At 42.1% G+C, this 26,340-nt stretch overlaps 1 protein-coding gene and 1 long non-coding RNA gene across 4 annotated transcripts in view; both read left to right on the top strand.

Annotated features, from left to right (window-relative positions):
- The window catches only part of LOC143784206 (voltage-gated delayed rectifier potassium channel KCNH8-like), a 730,833-nt gene that overhangs the window by 372,082 nt on the left and 332,411 nt on the right, over positions 1 to 26,340 (top strand). The gene's annotated exons all lie outside the window — the stretch shown is intronic.
- On the top strand, positions 9,616 to 10,054 carry LOC143784207 (uncharacterized). The gene is made up of 3 exons (XR_013217736.1): positions 9,616 to 9,674; positions 9,720 to 9,882; positions 9,970 to 10,054. It is a non-coding gene; the product is annotated as an uncharacterized LOC143784207 (long non-coding RNA).

Genomic DNA, 26,340 nt, shown 5'->3' with positions numbered 1-26,340 from the left:
GCTGCCCATTACAGAAATGAATATGCGGCTCCACCCCTATGGGAGGTGGAGCCACATATTCATGACTGTAATCGGCGGCCCCACATGACCGCTCATACAGTAGAAGGTGCGGCCAGGACAGGACACTGCGAGGGAGGCGGGTGAGTATTTTAATAACAGCAGGCGGGCACACAGGGGGTGGGCGGGGGGTTGGGACAGGGATCTTTATGTTAAACACGAGAAACAAACAAAAAAAAGGATTAGTCATATCTTCTCTACAGCAAACGCTGCTGCAGAGAAGATATGAATGGCGGCTTCAGCACCACGTGGGGGGGACAGCGCTTATCTCTAGCGCTGTCTCCTGCACGGTGCGTGTGGTACCCAGTCCGGGCCAGGCACGGGCACACGGACACGGATAATTCCGGTACCGATTTTTCCGGTACCGGAATTATCTGGACGTGTGAGACTGGCCAAAGAATGCTGATTGTGTCACAATGGCTGCACCCAGTAAGGTAAGTGATACATCACTGGAATCAGGGTTTCTGTCCCTACATTTTCTGCTCTTAGACGAGATAGCAAAAACATGGTGACAGATTCCCTTTAAACTATTGTTTCAGTTGTCTGTAGACCTAACATATTATTGGTAAATATTACTGTTACTTTATATTTTATTAGTGAGCTGATTGTTTTACCATTGCTTACATTTTAGCCCAGTTACAGAGAAACCCATTTTCTGGGAACATCTTGTTTATAAGTTTAACATAAAATAATACCACAATGTTCTGTCTTTACTTAAAAGAATCGTCTCCTGAATTGGACAGAGAGTAATTTCAGTTAGGAAAGCTAGCACAATAGTGCACGTCTCCTATGACCCTGCAGAAACTGTTTATGATCATAAAATCACTGAATCATTTCAGAAAAATAATCTAAATTTTGCTGTGTCTTATTAACATGCTTTGTCAGTCCTTGCAAGGCTTGTGTGAACAGTAACACTTTCTATGCTTTTCAAAGACCAGCAAATCATAAAGGAAAGGACATTCATGTGATAGGCCGAGCTTGCAGAGTGAGAATTAAGGCTGGCCTTATATGCCCCGTGGTATTGCTCACTCATAGGGTATGTGCCCAAGCTGCAGATTTGTCTGCAAATTTTTCTGCACAGAATCTGCATCTCTTGCCAGAAAAAGCGCGGAAAAATCAGTGCGGATTTGATGCTTTTTTATGCGGATTTTCATGCGTTTTTTTCATGCAGATTTGTATGTGTTTTTGAAAGCTAAATAAAGATCTATTATTGAACAAAATAAAAAGAATTGTGATGTCATTTCTTGTCCAACCTCTTCATTTACATACTCCATTGAAGAATAATGTCTACACACAGAAAGATAGATAGATCTGTAGATATACAGTATCTATTATCTATCTATTTATCTATTATCTAACTATAGATATATATCCATCTATAGATAGATAGATATATCTACAAATAATGGAGGCAGCACACCATTAGTAGTGGAAAAAGCAGGAGCTACTTTTATTAGCCCATCTCAGCAACGTTTTGGTTCTGGTAGATGTGAACCTTTTTCAAGGCTTGAAAAAGGTTCACATCAACCAGAACCGAAACATTGCTGAGATAGGCTAATAAAAGTAGCTCCTGCTTTTTCCATTACTAATGGTGTGCTGCCTCCATTTTTTGGATTCCTACATTTGAGGTTTGGTCTATGCCTGGGGGGCTCTGCACCCGACTCTATTTTTCTATTTTCACTTTTGTGTTGTTTGTGCTGCTCTAATACTTTTTCTATTTTCTATATATATCTACAGATAGATATATATCTATAGATATAGAAAAAGAAAACAAAAAGCAGAACCAAAAGAAAACAAAGGGTGCAAAAAATCCTTCCAGGTATATTCCAAACCTCATGCTATTATCCAGAAAAATGAAGGCAGCACTCCAATAGAAAAAATAGAAAGGTTGAGAAAGGTCCACATCCTGGACTGAAACGTCGCACATGGGCCAATAAACCACATTTATTTTTTCTATTGGAGTGCTGCCTTCATTTTTCTGGATTATATCTATAGATAGATAGATAGATAATACTAAGCCCAATGTTTAGTAATAAACATAATAAAATGGTACATAAAGAGTTAAATAAAAACACACAAAAAATCTGCGTTAGGGCGGGGTCACACTTGCGAGAAACTCGTACAAGTCTCGCACCTCAATACCCGCCACAGCCGCCGGCACTCGGTACCGGAGCATTCAGCTACATAGAAATACATGCAGCAGCACACTCCGGTCCCAAGTGCCGGCGGCAGTGCTGGGTATTGAGACTTGTGCGATTTTCTCACAATTGTCACCCTGGCCTTAAATGCAATATCTGTTTAAATTTGTAAAAAATGTTTTAAAAAACTAGGTGCCGATGTTCATAATCTGGGAAGGTGATAATACCCATGGATCTTCCCAGGCTATGAATATCAGCCCGCTGCTGTATATTTAGCCTTTGCTGGCTATTAAAATAGGGGGGACCCCTCCAAAAAAAAGCGATGTGGGGTTCCCCCATAATTAATAGCTAGAAAAGGTTATGCAGACAGCTGTGGGCTGATATTAGTAGCCTAGGAAGGGAACATGGATATTGGCCCCCCCGCTACAAACACCAGCACTCAGCCACCCCAGAAATGGCACATCTGTAAAATGCGCCAATTCCGGCACTTAGCCTCTCTCTTCCCACTGCCCTGTAGCAGTGGCATATGGGGTAACAGTTGGGGATTGATGACCCTTTTGAATTGTAAGGTGACATCAAGCCAGCTTAGTAATGGAGAGGCGTCAATGAGATACCTATCCATTACTAATCCTATGGTTGTGAAAGGGTTAAATAAACACACAAATGCAGAATAAAGTATTTTAATGAAATAAAACACTACACAGTTTTGCCATCTTTATTTTTCTGCCAATCCATGTGACGCCTTCAATCTCCTGGAAAAAAATAATAAACCAACACAAATACTCCCTGGTCTGACGCAGTCCATTTAAGTATTGTCCCACAATGATCTCCCCTGTAGAGCTGTCACACCAGGAGATGAGAATTTTTACACGCAGCGGTGCCGCAAGTGACAGTATGAACTGTGCACTCACAGCGGCGGAGGGATACAGTGCGGAAGGATACCTTCCGTCATTGTATCCCAGAGCCCCTGGAGAGCTGTCGCATCTGCCGATGTGACAGCTCTCCATGGGAGATCGTCGTGGGGCACTCGTTATTACATGGATTATGTTATGACCCCAATGGCAGAGGGTCTCAGAAATAAATACCAAGTCTGCAAACACAAAAAAACCAGCTCATAGGGCAGTGGTAACTGGGCTGACCGTATATCTAATCCTAGCACCACAAATAGCAGCAGCCGGGGAACGTGCCTACGTTGGTTCTAGACGTCTCGCGCCAGCCGGAGAACTAACTAACCCTAGAAGGGAAAAGATAGACCTGTCTTGCCTCCAGAGAAAAGACCCCAAAAGTTGGATACAAGCCCCCAACAAATAATAACGGTGAGGTAAGAAGAAAAGACAAACGTAAGAATGAACTAGGTATTTAGCAAAGAGAGGCCCACTGACTAATAGCAGAATATAGTAAGATGACTTATACGGTCAGCAAAAACCCTATCAAAATTTCCACGCTGGATATTCAAGAACCCCCGAACCGTCTAACGGCCCGGGGGGAGAATACCAGCCCCCTAGAGCTTCCAGCAAAATCAGGAATCACATTTAGTACAAGCTGGACAAAAAATAAGAGCAATACAAATAACCAAAAAACAGGAAGCAGGACTTAGCTTAATTTTGCAAGAACCAGGACCAGCAGACAGGAGCAAACAGAAAGGACTGATTACAACGATGCCAGGCACCAGACTGAGAATTCAGGAAGTTCATATAGCAACACCCCTGGACTAACGACCCAGGTGGGTGCCAAACTGAGGAAAGACAATCCCAGAGTCATATCACTAGTGACCACAAGAGGGAGCCAAAAAAGTCTAATTCACAACAGTACCCCCCCTTTAAGGAGGGGTCACTGAACCCTCACCAAGACCACCAGGGCGATCAGGATGAGCAGCGTGAAAGGCACGAACTAAATCGGCCGCATGCACATCAGAGGCAACCACCCAGGAATTATCCTCCTGACCATAGCCCTTCCACTTGACCAGATACTGAAGCCTCTGCCTGGAGAGACGAGAATCCAAGATCTTCTCCACCACGTACTCCAACTCGCCCTCAACCAACACCGGAGCAGGAGGCTCAACAGAAGGAACCACAGGTACAACATACCGCCGCAACAAAGACCTATGGAACACGTTGTGAATGGCAAACGACACCGGAAGATCCAAGCGAAAGGACACAGGATTAAGGATTTCCAATATCTTGTAAGGACCGATGAAGCGAGGCTTAAATTTAGGAGAGGAGACCTTCATAGGAACAAATCGAGAAGACAGCCATACCAAATCCCCAACACGAAGTCGGGGACCCACACTGCGGCGGCGGTTGGCAAAACGCTGAGCCTTCTCCTGTGACAACTTTAAGTTGTCCACCACATGATTCCAAATCTGCTGCAACCTATCCACCACAGAATCTACCCCAGGACAGTCAGAAGGCTCCACATGTCCCGAGGAAAAACGAGGATGGAAACCAGAGTTGCAGAAAAATGGCGAAACCAAAGTAGCGGAACTAGCCCGATTATTAAGGGCAAACTCAGCCAATGGCAAGAAGGTCACCCAATCATCCTGATCTGCAGAAACAAAACACCTCAAATAAGCCTCCAGAGTCTGATTAGTTCGCTCCGTTTGTCCATTAGTCTGAGGATGAAAGGCAGACGAAAACGACAAATCAATGCCCATCTTAGCACAAAAGGATCGCCAGAACCTGGAAACAAACTGGGATCCTCTGTCAGACACGATATTCTCAGGAATGCCGTGTAAACGAACCACATTCTGAAAGAACAAAGGAACCAGATCGGAAGAGGAAGGCAGCTTAGGCAAAGATACCAAATGGACCATCTTGGAAAAGCGATCACATACCACCCAGATGACAGACATGCCCTGAGACACCGGAAGATCTGAAATGAAATCCATGGAAATGTGTGTCCAAGGCCTCTTCGGGACAGGCAAGGGCAAGAGCAACCCGCTGGCACGAGAACAGCAAGGCTTAGCTCGAGCACAAGTCCCACAGGACTGCACAAATGACCGCACATCCCGTGACAAGGAAGGCCACCAAAAGGACCTAGCCACCAAATCTCTGGTGCCAAAAATTCCCGGATGCCCTGCCAACACCGAGGAATGAACCTCGGAAATGACTCTGCTGGTCCACTTATCAGGAACAAACAGTCTGTCAGGTGGACAAGAGTCAGGTCTACCAGCCTGAAATCTCTGCAACACACGTCGCAAATCCGGAGAAATGGCTGACAAGATTACTCCCTCTTTAAGAATACCAACTGGTTCTGCGACTCCAGGAGAGTCAGGCACAAAGCTCCTTGAAAGAGCATCAGCCTTCACATTCTTTGAACCTGGTAAATACGAGACCACAAAGTCAAAACGGGAGAAAAACAATGACCAACGGGCCTGTCTAGGATTCAGGCGTTTAGCAGACTCGAGATACATCAGATTTTTGTGATCAGTCAAGACCACCACACGATGCTTAGCACCCTCGAGCCAATGACGCCACTCCTCAAATGCCCACTTCATGGCCAGCAACTCCCGATTGCCAACATCATAATTCCGCTCAGCAGGCGAAAACTTCCTAGAGAAAAAAGCACATGGTCTCATTACAGAGCAACCAGGGCCTCTCTGCGACAAAACGGCCCCTGCCCCAATCTCAGAAGCATCCACTTCAACCTGAAAGGGAAGTGAGACATCAGGCTGGCACAAAACAGGCGCTGAAGTAAACCGGCGCTTCAACTCTTGGAAAGCTTCCACGGCTGCAGGAGCCCAGTTAGCAACATCAGAACCTTTCTTGGTCATATCCGTCAAAGGTTTAACAACGCTAGAAAAATTAGCGATAAAACGATGGTAGAAGTTAGCAAAACCCAAGAACTTCTGAAGACTCTTAACTGATGTGGGTTGAGTCCAATCATGAATAGCTCGGACCTTGACTGGGTCCATCTCCACCGCAGAAGGGGAAAAAATAAAACCCAAAAAGGGAACCTTCTGTACTCCAAAGAGACACTTTGAGCCCTTAACAAACAAAGCATTCTCACGCAAAACCTGAAACACCATCCTGACCTGCTCTACATGCGAGTCCCAATCATCAGAAAAAAACAGAATATCATCCAGATAAACAATCATAAATTTATCCAGATACTTCCGGAAAATATCATGCATAAAGGACTGAAACACTGAAGGAGCATTAGAGAGCCCAAAAGGCATCACCAAGTACTCAAAATGACCTTCGGGCGTATTAAATGCAGTTTTCCATTCATCTCCTTGCTTAATGCGCACAAGGTTGTACGCACCACGAAGATCTATCTTGGTGAACCACTTGGCACCTTTAATCTGGGCAAACAAGTCCGACAACAGAGGCAAAGGATACTGAAATTTAACAGTGATTTTATTCAGAAGCCGATAGTCAATACAAGGTCTCAAAGATCCGTCCTTCTTGGCCACAAAAAAGAATCCCGCACCAAGAGGGGAAGAGGATGGACGGATATGCCCCTTCTCCAGAGATTCCTTGATATACGAACGCATTGCGGTATGCTCAGGTACAGACAGATTAAATAGTCTTCCCTTAGGAAATTTACTACCTGGAATCAAATCTATAGCGCAGTCACAGTCCCTATGAGGAGGCAGAGCACTGGACCTGGACTCGCTGAATACATCCTGAAAATCAGACCAATACTCAGGAACTTCCGAAGGAGTAGAGGAAGCAATAGACACCGGCGGGGAATCACCATGAATTCCCTGACAGCCCCAACTTGACACAGACATTGCCTTCCAATCCAAGACTGGATTATGGGTCTGTAACCATGGCAGACCCAAAACGACCAAATCATGCATTTTATGCAGAACAAGAAAACGAATCACCTCCCGATGTTCAGGAGTCATGCACATGGTTACCTGTGTCCAAAACTGCGGTTTATTTTCCGCCAATGGCGTAGCATCAATACCTCTAAGAGGGATAGGATTTACCAACGGCTCAAGAACAAAACCACATCGCTTGGCAAATGACAGATCCATAAGACTCAGGGCAGCACCTGAATCCACAAACGCCATAACAGGGTAGGAAGACAATGAGCAAATTAAAGTCACAGACAAAATAAATTTAGGTTGCAAATTACCAATGGCGACAGGACTAACAACCCTTGTTAGGCGTTTAGACCATGCTGATATAACATGTGTAGAATCACCACAGTAAAAACACAACCCATTCTGACGTCTATGATTTTTCCGTTCATTTCTAGTCTGAATTGTACCACATTGCATTAAATCAGGTGTTTGTTCAGACAACACCACAAGAGGATTAGCGGCTTTGCGCTCCCGCAAACGCCGGTCAATTTGAATAGCCAGCGCCATGGAATCATTCAGACTTGTAGGAATGGAGAAACCCACCATCACATTCTTAATGGCTTCAGAAAGGCCATTTCTGAAATTTGCGGCCAGAGCACACTCATTCCACTGAGTAAGCACGGACCATTTCCGAAATTTTTGGCAATACACTTCAGCTTCATCCTGGCTCTGAGAAATAGCCAGCAAGGCTTTTTCTGCCTGAATTTCAAGATTGGGTTCCTCGTAAAGCAATCCGAGCGCCAGAAAAAACGCATCAATATTTGTCAATGCCGGATCTCCTGGCGCTAGCGAGAAGGCCCAATCCTGAGGGTCGACCCGTAAGAAAGAGATAACAATTTTAACTTGCTGAGCTGAGTCTCCAGACGAACAGGGTCTCAGAGATAGAAACAATTTACAATTATTCCTGAAATTCCTAAACTTAAATCGGTCTCCAGAGAACAGTTCAGGAATAGGTATTTTAGGTTCAGACATAGGACTACTGGTAACAAAATCTTGTATGCCCTGCACACGAGCAGCAAGCTGGACCACACTTGTAATCAAGGTCTGGACATTCATGTCTGCAGCAAGCTCAAGCCACTCAGAGGTAAAGGGGAGGAAGAAAGAGAGGGAAAAAAAAAAAAAAAACTCAGAATTTCCTTTCTTATTATCCCACTTCTGCAATGCATTAAACATTCAACTTTGGCCTGGCATACTGTTATGACCCCAATGGCAGAGGGTCTCAGAAATAAATACCAAGTCTGCAAACACAAAAAAACAGCTCATAGGGCAGTGGTAACTGGGCTGACCGTATATCTAATCCTAGCACCACAAATAGCAGCAGCCGGGGAACGTGCCTACGTTGGTTCTAGACGTCTCGCGCCAGCCGGAGAACTAACTAACCCTAGAAGGGAAAAGATAGACCTTTCTTGCCTCCAGAGAAAAGACCCCAAAAGTTGGATACAAGCCCCCAACAAATAATAACGGTGAGGTAAGAAGAAAAGACAAACGTAAGAATGAACTAGGTATTTAGCAAAGAGAGGCCCACTGACTAATAGCAGAATATAGTAAGATGACTTATACGGTCAGCAAAAACCCTATCAAAATTTCCACGCTGGATATTCAAGAACCCCCGAACCGTCTAACGGCCCGGGGGGAGAATACCAGCCCCCTAGAGCTTCCAGCAAAATCAGGAATCACATTTAGTACAAGCTGGACAAAAAATAAGAGCAATACAAATAACCAAAAAACAGGAAGCAGGACTTAGCTTAATTTTGCAAGAACCAGGACCAGCAGACAGGAGCAAACAGAAAGGACTGATTACAACGATGCCAGGCACCAGACTGAGAATTCAGGAAGTTCATATAGCAACACCCCTGGACTAACGACCCAGGTGGGTGCCAAACTGAGGAAAGACAATCCCAGAGTCATATCACTAGTGACCACAAGAGGGAGCCAAAAAAGTCTAATTCACAACAGGATTACATCTGATCAGGGAGTATACTGTTGTTGTTTTTTTTCCAGGTGATCAAGGGCTTCGGGAACTAGGTGATTGGTGAGTATGTACTGTATGTTGTATGTTTTATGTACTGTATGTCTATATGTATGTACTGTATGTGGGTTTTATTTTTACACTTGAACACAGTAGCCGGGTGATCGGAGTTCTCTCTCTCTACTGTAAGGTGTAAGCTCTTATGGTCAGTGGAGTTCTATCTCTCTCTTCTGTAAGGTGTAAACTATTATGATCAGTGGGGTCTTGTCTCTCTTCTGTAGAGTGTATGCTCTTATGGTCAACAGTGTTCTCGCTCTCTTCTGTAAGGTATAAGCTGTTATGGTCAGTAGGGTTCCCTCTCTCTCTCTCTGTCTCTATTCTGTAAGGTGTAAGCTCTTATGGTCAGTGGAGTTCTCTCTTCTGTAAGGTGTAAGCTATTATGGTCAGTGGAGTTCTCTCTCTCTGTCTCTCTTTTCTGTAAGGTGCAAGCTCGTATGATCAGTGGGGTTCTCTCTCTTCTGTAAGGTGTAAGCTTTTATGGTCAGTGGGGTTCTCTCTCTTCTGTTAGGTGTAAGCTCTTAAGGTCAGTGGAGTTCTCTCTTCTGCAAGGTGTAAGCTCTTATGGTCAGTGGAGTTCCCTCTTCTGTAAGGTGTAAGCTCTTATGGTCAGTGGGGTTCTTTCTCTCTTTTCTGTAAGGTATAAGCTCTCATGGTCAGTGGGGTTCTTTCTCTCTTTTGTAAGGTGTAAGCTCTTATGGTCAGTGAGGTTCCCTCTCTCTCTTCTGTTAGGTGTAAGCTCTTATGGTCAGTGGGGTTCTTTCTCTCTTTTGTAAGGTGTAAGCTCTTATGGTCAGTGAGGTTCCATCTCTCTCTTCTGTAAGGTGTAAGCTCTTATGGTCAGTGAGGTTCTCTCTTCTGTAAGGTGTAAGCGCTTATGGTCAGTGGGGTTCTTTCTCTCTTTTCTGTAAGGTATAAGCTCTTATGTCAGTGAGGTTCCCTCTCTCTCTTCTGTTAGGTGTAAGCTCTTATGGTCAGTGGGGTTCTCTCTTCTGTAAGGTGTAAGCTCTTATGGTCAGTGGGGTTCTCTCTTCTGTAAAGTGTAAGCTCTTATGGTCAGTGGGGTTCTCTCTTCTGTTAGGTGTAAGCTCTTATGGTCAGTGAGGTTCTCTCTTCTGTAAGGTGTAAGCTCTTATGGTCAGTGGGGTTCTCTCTTCTGTAAAGTGTAAGCTCTTATGGTCAGTGGGGTTCTCTCTTCTGTAAGGCTGGGTTCACACTGCGTTAACAGCAGCCCGTTCAACACATACGCTAATGGACTGTTGTTAATGCAAGTGCCGACTTGTCACATCGCTAGTGCAGATAGAGCATCTTCTAGCTCTATCTGCGCTAGCAGTGATGGACCCGGAAATGCTGCAGCCTGCGTCTCAGGGTCCGTCACTCAATGACGGCACATGGCTAGCGCACGCCCATTGTGGGCGTGCGCTAGTGATGCGTCTGACATTGGAGTCAATGGCGGCGTTAACAGACTTTGTTACACCGCGTTACACTGCGGTGTAACGTAGTCCGTCTAATGGACGCCACTAACGTAATGTGAACCCAGCCTAAGGTGTAAGCTCTTATGGTCAGTGGGGTTCTCTCTCCTCTCTCCCATGTATATTTTCATTTACAAGCTTTGCAATATTGAGATAAGTGCAATTTATTTGTATTTCCCATCATTATCAGCCAAGTTCTCTTTCCTCAGATTATGTATTCTTTATATTATTAATTTTCAGAAAACCAAATTTGCCTTCAAGTAAATGCTTTATAAATTTGCTGAGCATATAGCACTGCTACTTCCAGATGTTGTACAGGGTATGATAATCCCCTAGATGTCATAGCTGCGGGGCATTATTGGGAGGCCCGTGCTGCAACAAAAAAGACATTAGCCTGCTCTTTGATGCTTCAGCAGTGTAAGTAATGGTGCCAGGCTAGGTTTGTTTTCTTTAACCACAAATCGAATCTTAATTCTTTATTCTATGTCAAGTTTTTCAAACTTTTCATGTGACAGCGTGGACAAAGCCGTAACTTCAGTTCATTAGAACATGGTAGTTCCATGAGTTACACCAGAAATACAGACCGTTAAACACATACAGTACAGGGTCTGAGTGGGGCATAGGTGCTACTTCACAAAAATGCACTTTGACTTTCAAATAATGAATCTGCATCATAAACTTGTATGCATCATTTAGAAAATTACAATATTTGTAATAATCATTTACAGATATAAAAAATAAACGAATATAAAAAACAAACTACCGTATATAATCCAAGAAATAGTAAAAGAGACAGTATAGTGAATATATCTACTGTAGCTTTTTATCTTTATGTGTTTAAATACATAATTTATCACCGTGGCTCATGCTGTCTAACACATTTGGCACATCTTTTCTCTGACTTTATGGCTAACTAGCTTATGTTAGATCAGTTTCAGTTTGCGAGAATTATGCTGCAATATGGGGCATTTTCAGTATATCTCCTCTAATCCATGCCAGGAAATCTAGTGATGGACAAAAAGTGTCTAAATAATTTAGACACAGGGCATGTAATTTTTTTGGCCTAAATTTATCCTAAATTCTGACATACTTAGCATTTTAAATTGGCTCCATTGTTCCTTGTTCCTCATTCAATTATTCTACATGTTATATAGATAAATAAATGCAGGGCTGCACGGTGGCTCAGTGGTTAGCAGCGTTGGGGTCCTCCTGGGTTCAAATCCCACCAAGGACAACATCTGCAAGGAGTTTGTATGTTCTCCTGTGTTTGCATGGGTTTCCTCCAGGTTCTCCGGTTTCCTCCCATACGCCAAATACATACTGATTGGGGCTCACAATTTATATTCCCTATGGGGAGAGAGATGATGATGTCTGTAAAGCGCTGTGGAATTAATGTCGCTATATGTAAGCAAGCAAACTGAATGAATTAATAAGTCATACTAATTTTTCTATTCTTGAGGGCATTTCTGGAATCAGTATGGACTTTGCATGTTTAAAATACAGCCCAACAAATTTAATCTGGATACAGAGACTATTTGCATAGCTCTGTCCGGACCCCTATTAAAACACAAGGAACCCATTACAAATACCTTCTGATTGTACTTTATTAATATCATTGTCGGTATTAATGAATTTTATTATTGTACACTCCTCAACATTGAAATTACAACACCAACACCAGGATGGATAGGTACAGTATGTTACTGATATGAGAATGATAAAAATGGAAACAAAACTTTCAAGACATCTCAATTTATTCACTATTGAATATAAGCACCAAGCGCAGAAATCCCCGCACTTACATGCTTTGGCTTCTGTCAGTGAGGTTATTAATGGTTGTTTAAGGAATGTTCTGTCAAAGCTGAATGCACTTAGACAAATCATCAAGATCCAATGCTGGCAGCTCCCTTTGCAATTGCTGATCAATGACATCACATATATGCTCCATGGAAGACAAGTCTGGAAAAGCTGCAGGCCATGGTAGCATGTTTGGGCCATGCAAGCTGATCACAGTAGCACAAGCAACATGTAGCCTGCCGTTAGAAAAGGGCTCCTAGGACACTTTGGAGAAATGCATAATTTCTGTCTATGTAAACAATTGTATATGCGTCTTGTACTGTATATCCTGCTACCATTCCAGAGTCCGAACCTTGATGATATTGTTCAAGTGGAGAGAAATAAAACTAACTGCAATCAGGCCTCCAGACCAAAGTATTACAGGAGATGAGTAAACTTATCTTGTTAGGCCTAGTGTTATTGAACAAATTGAACACAAGCTCATAAAATTCACTGTTGGTGAGAAAAAGAGGTCCACAACATAGTGGTACTGGCTCCAATCAAGTTAGGAGATCATGAGAAGTTTTGAGTATGAACCAGTATGAATAAATATTGTAGACCTCAGGATGGACAACTTTTTCCAGTTTAATTTTTTTTCTACAGATGTTTTGTATCAAAAGATTCTCTATAGTGATAAAATTCTGTTTTCAAATTTTTCTTCTTAACAGTCAAACGAGCTCCATAAAATGTAACACCTACTACCGAGCACTGAAGACTGTTGTTAACTTGTGCAAATGCATTTTGTGGAAAACACATTGGCATAAAAATACCGACTGTGCCTCATATCACAAAAGGCCAAATCATGCATTTCTAATTAGATGATTCAGCGTATCAATGTTTCAGAAACCGATCAGGTGGCAGATGGTGACACAGATCCTTCCAGGCCAACACCTTTTTTCTGCCTCCCAGATGCCGTTTCCTTTGCTCTTGTGAGACATTTTCTGTAAGTGTTGACTTTGCGATCACTGGATATATGTTCTCAAATCTCTGGGAGCAGCAGGAATGCCGCTCTGGTCTTTAGAGGACACCAATGTATTATGCATGTAACAGGCTCACAAAGTAAGAATCCTTCAAATGCGTTGCCATCTGGAAACCAGAAGCCAAGTCAACGAGTAATACAGTATTTTTGTCTTGCGATACCATATGTCTTTCCTGGATTCATTTGGAAGTGCACTTTCTAACCCAACCACATGAACCATAAAATATCCAAAGGTCATGTCTAATTTACAGTGTATTTGGGGTTCCTGATATTTCGCCTTGTTGCTGTCATATTTTTTGGTATAGAGTTGTAGGGAGAGACCTGTCTTTCTAGAATTGTATCATTGTTATTACATTTGAAAATAATTTAATTATTGTTCCATAAGATTTTTTTTAGATGGAACTATTCCTTATCCAAAATAAAGAATGTAATGGTAAAATATGTGGCCAATACTGTTATATTATTTATTGAGTTGATTGTTTATCGTGTCCACAGTATAAAGAATGAGAAACCTAGCAGTAGATGTTTCTGACAGCCTTATGTATCGTAGGTGCAGCACATAGGGGAGTGCAATCTACAGAAAATGAAAAGTAGAGTTTAGCTACAAATGTATACCCACTACATGGATGGCCAGGCTAATAGACGGGGAGAGACATTTTTAATTGTGAATCAACATTTTGTGCGATTTGCTAAATTTCCATATCTACATTTATCAATGTTCACCATTTGGTGTGAAGCATAAAATACATATTAATGCTTTTCTATATAAAAGTGGTATATTATAGACAGGCAGTGTTGGTCTTAAAAATAAATACATGTGTGTTTCAACCTTAAAGATTATCAAAGCTTTCATTTATTTTATTTTTAATAATTTGGTCCAGCATGTAAAGTTATGGAACTTTACAAATCAATTTATTCATTCCTGAAAAAGAAAAAAATTCATATTAGTAGCTTCCATTTTTCTGATTTTCCCCAGTCTATTCACCGGCTTTTAGCTGCTTTAATATCATAATGTATTCATTTGGAGTACGGATGATGGCAGTGAATGGGTCAGCTCAAGACCTGTGTTCCTACTTACTCACGATTGATTGATGGCTCAGAGAAACTGCATGGTTGTGTCACAGCCCCAAACTGTGCCAGCGCCGATGGTGGAAGCAGAGGCAGCTTAGCCTATGCAGCATCGGAGAAGCGTGGGGAGACTACAGATGGTCATATTCAGTATTCCGACAGGCTCCAGTGCAGCGCTTATAAGCTCGATTGGAAAACTGCCTCCCTCTTTTCCCAGGAGGCTGGCTACAATGGATAGATTGCAGGGGTAGTCAGTGACTTAGGCAATTAGTGGTACACTATAAAATTAAAGGAGTGTTCCCATCTCCGAGATTCTATCTCAATATGCAGTAGGTGCACATACCACTAATTAGAAATGTAGTATAGTTCTTCTGATTCACTATGTCGCTTACCCCATGTGCAGGACATTGCAGTAGGTGAGGTATCCATTGTTATGGCCACTGGCATAGTGACAGTTATTTAGAAGTTAGTAGTCGTAAACATGGCTATCTAAAGGTACCTTCACACGAAGCGACGCTGCAGCGATAGCGACAACGATGCCGATCGCTGCAGCGTCGCTGTTTGGTCGCTGGAGAGCTGTCACACAGACCGCTCTCCAGCGATCAACTATGCCGAGGTCCCCTGGTAACCAGGGTAAACATCGGGTAACTAAGCGCAGGGCCGCGCTTAGTAACCCGATGTTTACCCTGGTTACCAGCGTAAAATCTAAAAAAAACAAACAGCACATACTTACATTCACGTCCCCCTGCGTCCACTTCCTGACTGACTGAGCGCCGTACAGTGAGAGCAGAGCGGTGACGTCACCGCTGTGCTGCTTTCACTTTCACTTTGCGGCGCTGAGTCAGAGGAGGAAGCAGACTGCAGGGGACGCAATGTGAGTATGTGCTGTTTGTTTTTTTTACATTTTACGCTAGTAACCAGGGTAAACATCGGGTAACTAAGCGCGGCCCTGCGCTTAGTAACCCGATGTTTACCCTGGTTACCAGTGTAAAATATCGCTGGTATCGTTGCTTTTGCTGTCAAACACAACGATACACAGCGATCGGACGACCAAATAAAGTTCTGGACTTTATTCAGCGACCAGCGACATCACAGCAGGATCCTGATCGCTGCTGCGTGTCAAACGAAACGATATCGCTAGCGAGGACGCTGCAACGTCACGGATTGCTAGCGATATCGTTATAATGTCGTTTCGTGTGAAGGTACCTTAAGCTACTACAATTCCCTGCACATGTGGTAAGCGACATAGCTTATCAGAAGAACTATACAGCATTTCTAATTGTAGATATTTTCTAATATTATTATTATTACTCCTACTACATATTGGGATAGGATCTTGAAGATATGAATACCCCTTTACATACTTTAAGGCAACATTCAATTCAACAGAGATATTTTAAGTTGAACATTGCTGTTAATAATTTCCCTATTATTCTGCAATTAGAAACGAATTGACTGCTATTAATTAGGAAGTATCTTTAGGAAAGCCACAGAAAAAGATGAAGAATAGAAGTTCGCTTTTCCTGCAACCCACCTCCATCAGTTTGATCAGTAGTATGCACAGTAAGGGCCCCTTCACACTGTGCAATCAAAGTCTGAACGAGCGTTCGATTTGTGACGTTTATCCGTCCTCGTTCCGAGGTTGCAAAGTGTGACATGGCGTTACGATTTGCGACGCAGCCCAGCATCGTACGATGTGAAAGAAAGAGCAGAACTTTCTTTCGTCGTAAATGTCTCGCTGTGGCGGTCGAAATCGTAGTATGTGACGGCGGTCATACGAGCTCGTAATGCGACTACGTGGGTTGGGCTTCCGCATACCTGTCTCCTGATTGGGCGTGACGTTTTAGCACGCCCATGCTGGTAATACGTCACGCTCGGAGTCGTAGGACTATGGCGGTGTGAAGGGTAGCGTACGATTGCGACGCGTGACGTTCACATCGCAACTACGTCAGAAAAAGCGTTAACATCGTAGAGTGTGACCGCTGGCTACGAGCTCGTACTGCGATGTCGAATATGACGCAAATGCGTCGTAATCGTAGCAGAATCGACCAGTGTGAAGGGGCCCTAAAGAAGGAGGCAACTAGGATGTATCAAGCTGGCTCCATCATTCAGGGCAGAAGATCCTGGTGTTTGCTTTCTTCTTGACAAATTTTCCGTGACCCTTTGATCAATTCCCCACACCCCAATAGCAATTAGTATGCGATCGAGACTACACCTCTGCAATGCATGGACAGCTTCAATGGAAACTATACCCTTGCCAATGAAATATTAAAATATTTTGTTGCTTTGCTGACCTTTTTTTTCCTTTGGTGGCATTTTACCCTCGCATCCTTTTTAATTTTTTTGAATATTTGAAACTTTGTGCAAATGAGAGACTGCAGCATCTTGTTTTATTTGAAGGTCCTAATTAAATGAGAATCTAGAAAGTTCAATATTAGATTATAACCATGTGGATGAATGTGGTAGGATATGTGACTAGTAGTCCAGATCTGCCCATTGTATCGTGCACATGACTTTTATCTTAAATGTCTATCCAAAACTATGTATAATTTCTACATACCTGCTATCTGAAGAAAAGAGAACATGTTAAGCTGCAATTGCATATTTATGCGTGTATGATAAGTTCTTCTAAGGAATTAATGTAGATATGTTTTTTTAAAGACTCGGCTCTTCAAAGAGCCATTGATCTAGCCAGCTAATAGAAGATCTGTTCTTCCATAACTCAGTTCAAAGCTGCCTCGTGCCCTGCTGGGCTTAGATTGATCAGGGTGAGCTTCGTCTTGCACTTATTGCTTTATGTACACTAATTATTTTGGAATTCTATTATGATTTTTTTTTCAGCCTGGTGAATGCCAGTTTGCAAGTACAATGAAACAATGTTTAACCCTTTTTTGCATCTCAAAAGTTTCCATCACTATGTAGATAACTGATTTGTTTAATACTTTTAATTAATATGCAAATAATGAATAATTGGGTTTTCCACCTTTTTTTCAACCATGGACAGAGTAAGGGTAGCCAAGGCCTGGAGAAGTTTGGACCGTGTGTGTCACCTGATCCGTTGTGTCATGTGAAGGGTCATCTGACTAAGAGGTCACATGTCACATGAGGGTTCACATATTAATCACAGATGCATGTTTGAGAGATAAAAAAAGGGTGGAGAAACCGTGGCATGAGTACCATGCCTATAATAATAAATTTGTTTCTATGGCACCAACATATTCCGCAGCGCTTTACAACTCAGAGGTGATATATGCAAACAAAATTAGACATTACAAAGTAATGCATAATTTATAGTGATGAGCGAATGTGCTCGGATAGCGATCATGCTCGGGTGTTATCCGAGCATCTGGTTCTGCTCTTGTATTATGTTTGATTCTCTCCAGCTGATTTGTGGCTGTTAGACAGCCTCAACACATGCAGGGATTGCCAGTTTGTTAGGGAATCGCCACATGTGATGAGGCTGTCTAACAGTCGCAAATCATGCAGCTGCAGACAATCAAACATAATATATGAGCATTCCCAGAAGCTCAGATAACACCCGAGCATGCTCGGATAGGAGCACGTTTTCTCATCACTAGTAATTTAACAAATTTGCAAGTTATAATTTATGAATTAATAAAGACCATAACCCAGATGAATAAAAATCACGCACAGTGGCATCAATTACTGTATGTAGTAAGGAAAGAATGTATGTAATAATGGATTTTGATATGCATAATAAGAGAGAACAGTATGTAATAAACTACAGTACTATACATAATAAGTGAGGACACTATGTAATAATGAATGGATTACACATAATAAGGGAAGACACTATAATAATGGTCAGCTCTATACATAATAAGTGAGGACAGATCATACATAAAAGAGAGGACACAAGGTAATAATGAACGCATTATATGTACACAATAAGAAAACACTTTTAAAACAAAAGGTGCTATTTGTATAAAGTGAGAGCAATCTGAAATAAAGGATGAATTAATAATAATATATGAGGACACAATGTTATAACTATCAACCCTATCCCAAAGACCATATAGTATAGGTACAGATTAAATATTTTCATCTAGTGACTTTCCTATGATGTCTCATCTGATAGTAATTTTCCTTCATTGCGTCACCTTTTGGTCATACCCGCATGTCAACTTCTTGCAAACATGACTCATCTATGCAGTGTCTTTAGCATCTCACTTTTCAGCAGATCACCTCATCTCTGAAAACATCAAATTTACAAATAAAAAAATTTCCCAAGCTGCACCCCTAGATAGAGGTATGCATCACACCTTTAGTAAATAATTTGGCACTGTGCACCCTCACCACATAATTATATATTCAGTGACAAGCAAAAGGGTAACAATGTTTGGAAATTTTGACTTTCACCATCAGGAGCAAAACAGTAGCAATGCAGTGACATGACAAGAATCTACATAACTAATCATATGCTAAATAGCTGCAAGTCAAATTTATGTATGAGATAGCCAAGATGTTTGCGTTTAACATAATGATAGTCTCATGTTCAAGGCAGTAGTGGATGGTGAGATATGGAGCCTGAAAGTCAAAACATTGTTATCCTTTTGCTTGTCACTGTATATTAATAAGTGTTATTACGTTAATGAACCAGCATCCCCCTATTAGCCACAAATTAGGTATCACTCTGCTCCACCAATAACAATATAAATTGATTACCAATTTTTTATCCCCCATTAAGTACATACCTTTTTGGGACTGTAAGATTCAGTTTTTTTCCCCAAATTTGGGAGGAAAATGGGGGTGCGTCTTATAGTCCGAATGTAACCTGACTCGCTGTGCGGAGTTACGGCGGCAGTGGAATGGGGTCACAGAGGCAGAGGCAGGGCCAGAGCAACACAGAGCAGCACAACGCACAGTCCCCCAACCCTGCTTCGTCATTACGTCATTGCAGCTCATGATCTGAACAGAAGATTGCCAACTTCCTCTAGTCCAGTGCAACGGCAGAGAGAATTGGAGTTGTACTTAGAAAAGCTGTTAAGAGTCAAGCATTACTAAGTTCTAATGGAAACAATATAAATAAAAGCACTGTACCACTCTTGTGGTGAACTATAACTCCCAGCATGCCATAAGAGCTGCAAGACATTCTGGGAGTTATGGTTCTCATCAAACGCAAAAGGGTAATGGGTAAATATTTTACCACATCTTTGCTTCAAAATTTTTTGTTTCTATTTTTCACCTCTAAAAGCTAGGTGCGTTTTATGGTCCAATGCGTCTTATAGTCCAGTGTGTCTTATGGTCTGAAAAATGTGTTAAATCCAATTCATTAACCACTGTACCTTAGCTCCTCCAATTCTTTACCTCTTGTGCTCTTCCTCAACTCATTATACAATATCCTCTCCTGCAATATTTGATTATGCCTTTCTTCCCTCATTCAACTGCTCACTGTGCCTCTCCGCCACATATTCACTGCGCACTGTTCCTTTGTCCTCACCCAATTCATTACCCACTTACAGCCACCTCCTTAGAGTTTGAAATTAAACTATTTGTTAGTAACATATGCAGCAGACTGACAATAATCATTCACCTCCTGATATTCCCGTGCCGCTCCAGCTCTGTGCGCACCATAGGCCTCTTTTGGTAGGGATCCTGTGCACAGGCAGCACCCCACAGTGACATCATTGATCCACTAGTGTATAGCGAGGGCACTGAGCAGGGAGCCTTTATACTTTATTCTCTAAATAACACCATTCTCAAAGTTATTTCAATGTTGTTCACAATGCTGCAGTGTAGTTTCAATGTTATTTCCACGAACAGTCCGAGATCTTTTTACACTGCTGCTCCAAATCCGTACACTGCAATCAAACAATCTGTGCACAGAACTTTCCTTCTTTGAGCCTCTCTGGGTCTCTCCCCTGTACTGAGAACCTGAATAGATACAGAATAGATATTTTCATCCAGTGACTTACTGTATAGACACAGATATGGGCACCTTTGAGGCTGACTCTCCTGTGCCAAGAACGCTCACATGGTGATTATTAACTATTCTAGATTCTCATAAATTCTAGCTACTCATAAGTGTAGTATTTTGAACACTCCAACAATATTTTTCATTAACTCACAAAAAAAAATTCTGAGGTTTTCTCATTCCTATTTTTTCTTCTAGTTTTGAAAAACATTTCCAGCTGTTGCTACAGTACAACTGTCAGCAAGCTCTCCAAGGCTTAATTTATTATGTTGCTTCAATGCAGTCCATGCTGGGAGATGTAGTTTAACAACAGCTGGAGAACTGTGGATATCTACTCTCATTCACTTCCAAAAAGGATATGCTGGCAAGAACAATCATCAATAAGACATGATGACACATCATGAAGTCACCATATCCTGATGAGACGCTGGTGCTGAGGTCTACTGTGTTTTACGGCGTCCATATGAATATACATATATCCTGCATCACATTTTCTTCTTGCTGCTGATTTCAAGAAAGCAGTATGACTGCTGAGACCCAATTAGCAATACTTTACCCAAAATGCCCCATGTAATTAAGACAATCCATGGGTTTATCCAAACTCTTTCTTTTAATGGATGGAGGTTGGTCACAGCCATAAAGACGTGCACATAGGTACTATGTATCTCAAATAAGGCACAATTGGCCAGTTGAATAGGTATGAATCGTTGTTCAACAGCCGGACACCCGGCACTAGTCAGACTTTGCACAGGAAAAAACACCATTGTATAATAATTGACTGCCATGGAGAAGCAAAGCATCTATACTGTGCTCTGACCCCCACCCATTTGATACAAGGCCGGCTAAATACTTTCTTGGAGACCAGAAAGGAAGATATCCAGCCCTATTTCTGTAAGATGAACACCATTGTATAACATAAGATGGGTATTGTCTCCCTCCAGCTGTCCATGCCTGATGATGCCTCCTTTAAAACGGATAAAGCGGGACATGCGAACATTAAGTGTGCACCGAAAGCGCTCGACTGCCACCGCCTCTCTCACGCCCTGCCATGCAACAGGGGAAATTGCGTTTGACCAAACCAGAATAAGCTCTGGAAAAAAGCTGTGAAATTTATCAATGTCTGAACGCCACATAGTGAGGAGTTCTGCTAAGTGGAAAGAGCAGAGATAATTTCCGACTTCAGAAAGATCCTGAAGCAAAGTCAACCCCCTGACTCCTTTCCAGAAGTCATCGATCACAAGAAAACCAAGACCACTTCCACCTGGCCAACACTCTGCCCTTGGGGACTCCCAGAAGATATATGAGCGATCCAGTATCTACACTGTGGTTTTTGCACCACCTACAAAAAGATAATATAATTAATGGAGCAATAAATTCGGTCTGACATACCTGGAAAAACAAAAGGAACGCCATCTACCAATTCACTGAATCTCAGAATTAGGCAATCCAGCACGGGCTGCTTCTGCAGCAGCTCCGATCCTAAAGGCGTGGGTATCAAATTCCTTACGAGGAAGACACAAGAATGACAATCATTTATGATAAAGGAATTGGAATTGAAATACTGTAATAGGATAACTATCCTCATGGGAGAAAAAGAAGTCACCAGAACACGGAAAAGATGCAGTAAATAATTATTGACAAGGAACAAAGGACAAACAGGACCAGGGATGGCAAAAAGGGGGACCAATGAACCAATATCATACAGTTCCGTTTTTTTATTTTATAATACGGATACGAAGACCTCCTTCACAGGGAATGACGTCATCATAGATACTGATCTATCCCCTACTAAGGTATACCACTCCCTCCTTGCCTTACTTCTTACCATTAGATTGCCATGTAGATGGGGCCACTGAAGACCACACCAAATCCATCAATCGTCCTCCACCACTTTCCACATGAGAGATGGGCATGGGTGCCCCTCCACTTTGGCTATGGGTAAACATTCCCAGAATTTCTGCCAATTGAAAGGAGAAAGAGAATTAGCAATTACATTATTTTTACCCAGAACATGTCATGCTTGAAACCAGATGTTGAAACTTAGACATTTTAATACCAAGAACCTAAATAATTTGATAGTCGGAGGGGACGAGGATGACAGGTGATTTATGGTGTGTACAACACTCATGTTATCAGTCCAAAAACAAATTTGTTTAACCCTAAATGATGAACCCAAGATGGAAATGGCTATAACAATGGGAAATAACTCTAACAATGTAACGTTTTTAACCCATCCCTCAGTGTGCCAAGATTTCAACCAATGTTTTGCACACCATTGATCTCCAAAAATCTGAGGACCCAGCGCCATTGGAAAAAAGAGATTAATCCTTATTAGTCAATTCTGGGGACTGAAAACAAGTGTGGCCATTATAGGACAAGAGGAACTCCTTCCAAACCAGCAAATCAGCTTTTAAAGTGGGTTTTATTCAAATTCTATGGTGGGGAAGCTTGACACTTCTTGCTGAGAGGGAAAAATGTCTAAAAGAAGCTCTCCGTATAGGCATTACCGGACAAGCAGAGATGAGAAGGCCCAACAATGACTGCATATGATGTAGCGTTACTTTGCGGACGGAACAGAAACCTTCAATCAGTGACAGTAATTTGGAAATTTTATTCGGGGGGGGGGAGCCAAAAAACCGTGGCAGCAGAATCGATCTTAATCTCTAAAAGGGATAGTGAAGTGGAAGGACCAAAAGTTATTTCACCGAATAAAGGAACACTGAAATGTGTCATGAAGAAACAGAAAGTGTCCAGCAAAAATTGGCAGGACCTGGAATCCCTTGAAAACTCAAAAATAAAATCGTCAAGGTAATAAATAATTGCAGGGAACCAGTTTCATACTTGACTACTCACTCTAGAAAAGATCCAAATAACTCAAAATAATAGCAAGGAATAGAACAACCCATTGGGAGGCAGGTGTCATAATAGTAAAAACTATCTACGAAGCAGCCCAAAAGGTGATAACAATCCGAATGAACCAGCAAAAAGCGGAAGGCAGACTCAATATCGGATTTTGCCATTAAAGCCCCAGGGCCAGCCTCTCTAATCAAAGTGATATCCCAATCAAATGAAGCGTATGTAACAGATGCATCGCTTTTAGTTTAGTTCTAATTTACTGATGGTACCCTGGGGTAGCAGAGATGTTTGAATTAAATGAAACTTGCCTGGATCGTTTTTGGGAATGATTCCTAATGGGGAACCGCATAAATTGTAAAATGGTGGGTTTGAAAATGTACATGCCATTCTGCCCAGGGAAACCTAATTTTGCACTTTCCCCAAAAGGGTTAGCGGTAATTCCCTAGCTGATTTCAGGTTGGGAGAAAACGACATTTGTCTACTGAAAGTGAAGGGGATGAAAAAACCATAACTAAAAGCAAAACATAATTGGGCTCCTGCTACCTTATTGGGGGTAGAGGTCGAGCCATGGCCTCATCCTGCTATGCTCACTTGGGTCCTGAGGTTCTGGTTGATTGGGAGTTTTGTTGGCAATTTTGTGGAAGAACGAGGGCATTTGACTGCAGCATGGGGGCCTCCTCAGGCTGAACACTAATGCTTGTATTTGCATAGTCTGAAAAAACAACAGTGTCCCTCATTGAATAGCCAGTGGGAGCCGCACGGCCACTGACCCTGTGCTGGTGGCATGACTAGAGGCCATTGCGTGACATGGGGTGTGGCTATCTGGGCTAGCAAAAGGCAAATCCACATATCTGTAGCTTTTACTCCCCAACTCAAATGAGATTAAATGCCTCCTAAACTCCTCATCATAATACCAAGAGGTTCTGCTATGGGCCTTGTAAAAGTAATAAATGGTGCCTAAATAAAAAAAAATTCTGAACAGCTTTTGGCCCATAATGCAGACCATAACAAAAAAATGCCTGCAGCCCATTGTTAATTGTTTTTGCCACTTTCGGTTTACTCTCAAAAGGTCTATTAGTTCTAATGGAACTACGGCACCGATTGGAACTGTAGGATGACAATGGAGATAAAGACCTGGGAGTGCGGTTACCGAGCCCATGATGGTGCGGAGTCAGGGCCGGGGATCCAACACCTGCCACAATGTGACCAGTAGATGTAGATGACATAAGGGGACCACTTGCGGGCACTGTAATCAGAGTGGGTAAAGTAAGAGGGAGAGTTGGCACTTTCAGTGGAGGTAGACATTGTGCAGAGGGTGCTGTGGAGATGGCATAGAATCAGTGATATTTAACTGTTTTGTACTAGATGCAGCTGTCTGTACAGGAGCTGTGCAGTGTGTAATACTTATTATAGGGGGTGCCTGGACAGCAGAAGTCTGTAATGGGAGAGCAGGCTCCTCAACAAAGGATGCACTGCTGCTGGCCTGACCTCCAATTGCGTCAGATGGGCCAGAAGGGCTGCGGTGTTAAAAAATTGCGGCGCTGTGTTGCCTCTGAGAGAGGGGAAACTCGCAGCTGTGACAGCTGGATGGGGTGTGACCAGATCAGGAGCGTGATATGTGCGTGGACTCCCTGATGAGGATCCTGGGGGCAGGGCTCTAGCGATCCGATGGGTGGATTCGCCAAGCAGACCGCTGGCCACCGGGAAGAGGCACTTGAACCTCCGGAGTGGGTGCTTCCTGCTCATCCAGGATACTGGTAAGCCAGGAATCACTTTCCCTCCTGATCCTATCTCTTATTGCCTCAATTAGATCATCGGCCGTCTCTCACCAGCAGACAACGCAGCCTTTGAGTCCCATGACTGTGAGGAGAGAGGCAGGAAGAAGCAGGGACTGCACTTATAAAGATGAGAACAACTGAAGAGAAAACAGACCATTAGGTGAAAACCAAGAGGAGAGGAGAAAGAACATGGGACACAAAATCTTAACCCCTTAAACAGGGCACAGCAGTCAGGGGGGGTATGCAATAAAAGATTGATGTGCCCTTCAGAAAAAAAATTGTGTTCTACCCATTGCTTGTGCTCCTGCTCAAAACAACTTAAACAATACAAGTTAGTTTAATATCCGCAATTTGTCTTCATCAAAGCTCTGCTAGCATTTATACACTACAATGCCACCAAGTATATTATCACTATTCTGCTTGTCCACCTCTTGTTTATCTTTTATATGAAATAATCTTTTTTGAGTTTTTCAAGCTGGTTTCCCTTTTTTGATATTTTCTCTCCTATCCTTTTTGTTATCTAGTCCTTCATTGGTCTGATGTATTTTGAAGAAATCAAGAAAACTCAATAGGAAGCCACAGATTTATTAGATATTCCTGCTGCACGTGTGTTGATGTAAGGCATGAAATAATGGTTTTCTACATAAAGGACAGTTATAGAAATTCTGTAGTCCACACAATTTGTGACCGATCTTGATAAATAATGTAAATAGTCAAATAAGAGAGGAAGTCAGCTCACCTGAAGGAAAAAGGTCCAATTTGCACAGAAAACTCATAGTATGCCAAGCCCAATGGTTCAAAATGAGTGTAAAATTGAGAAAAAAAGAATTCTTATAAAATGATTTTATTGAAAAGCCATAAAAATCCAATCCATACAACTTGTAAAACTGCAGATGCGTTTCAGACACCGTCTTTCCTCATTGTTTAAATTCATAAATATGCAATGAGTAAAGATGGTGTCTGAAACGAATCTGTGGCTTTACAGAACTGGATTTTTCTGTCTTTTCAAGAAAATCTACTTTTTATAAGGAATAAGGATCCTTTTTGTTGGATTTCACATTCTTTTTGATAAATAATGTACCTCCATTCTATAAATCATTGATAGAAGTAAGTAATGAAGTTATCTCAGAGTATCATCACCTCATTGTTTTGTGATTTGGTATGCTTGCTGAGACAACAACTCATTGATTAGTTTTGAATATTCAGCATAACAGTGTTTGCTCTTTAATATTTGTCTACCCCATTAGCTACTATCTCAATTCCTTTTCTTCAAAATGTTTTCACTCTGTTTCCATTTAAGTCAATATTTTGCAGACAACTTCAACCTCTCTTCTCTTATCTTGAATTTTCTTCTTTTCTTTGAAATGCACATGGATTACAAC

This window comes from Ranitomeya variabilis, chromosome 7 (genome assembly GCF_051348905.1).
Source record: "Ranitomeya variabilis isolate aRanVar5 chromosome 7, aRanVar5.hap1, whole genome shotgun sequence".
In the NCBI taxonomy this organism is placed as follows: Eukaryota; Metazoa; Chordata; class Amphibia; order Anura; family Dendrobatidae; genus Ranitomeya; species Ranitomeya variabilis.
This window is presented reverse-complemented; position numbering and strand designations above follow the sequence as displayed.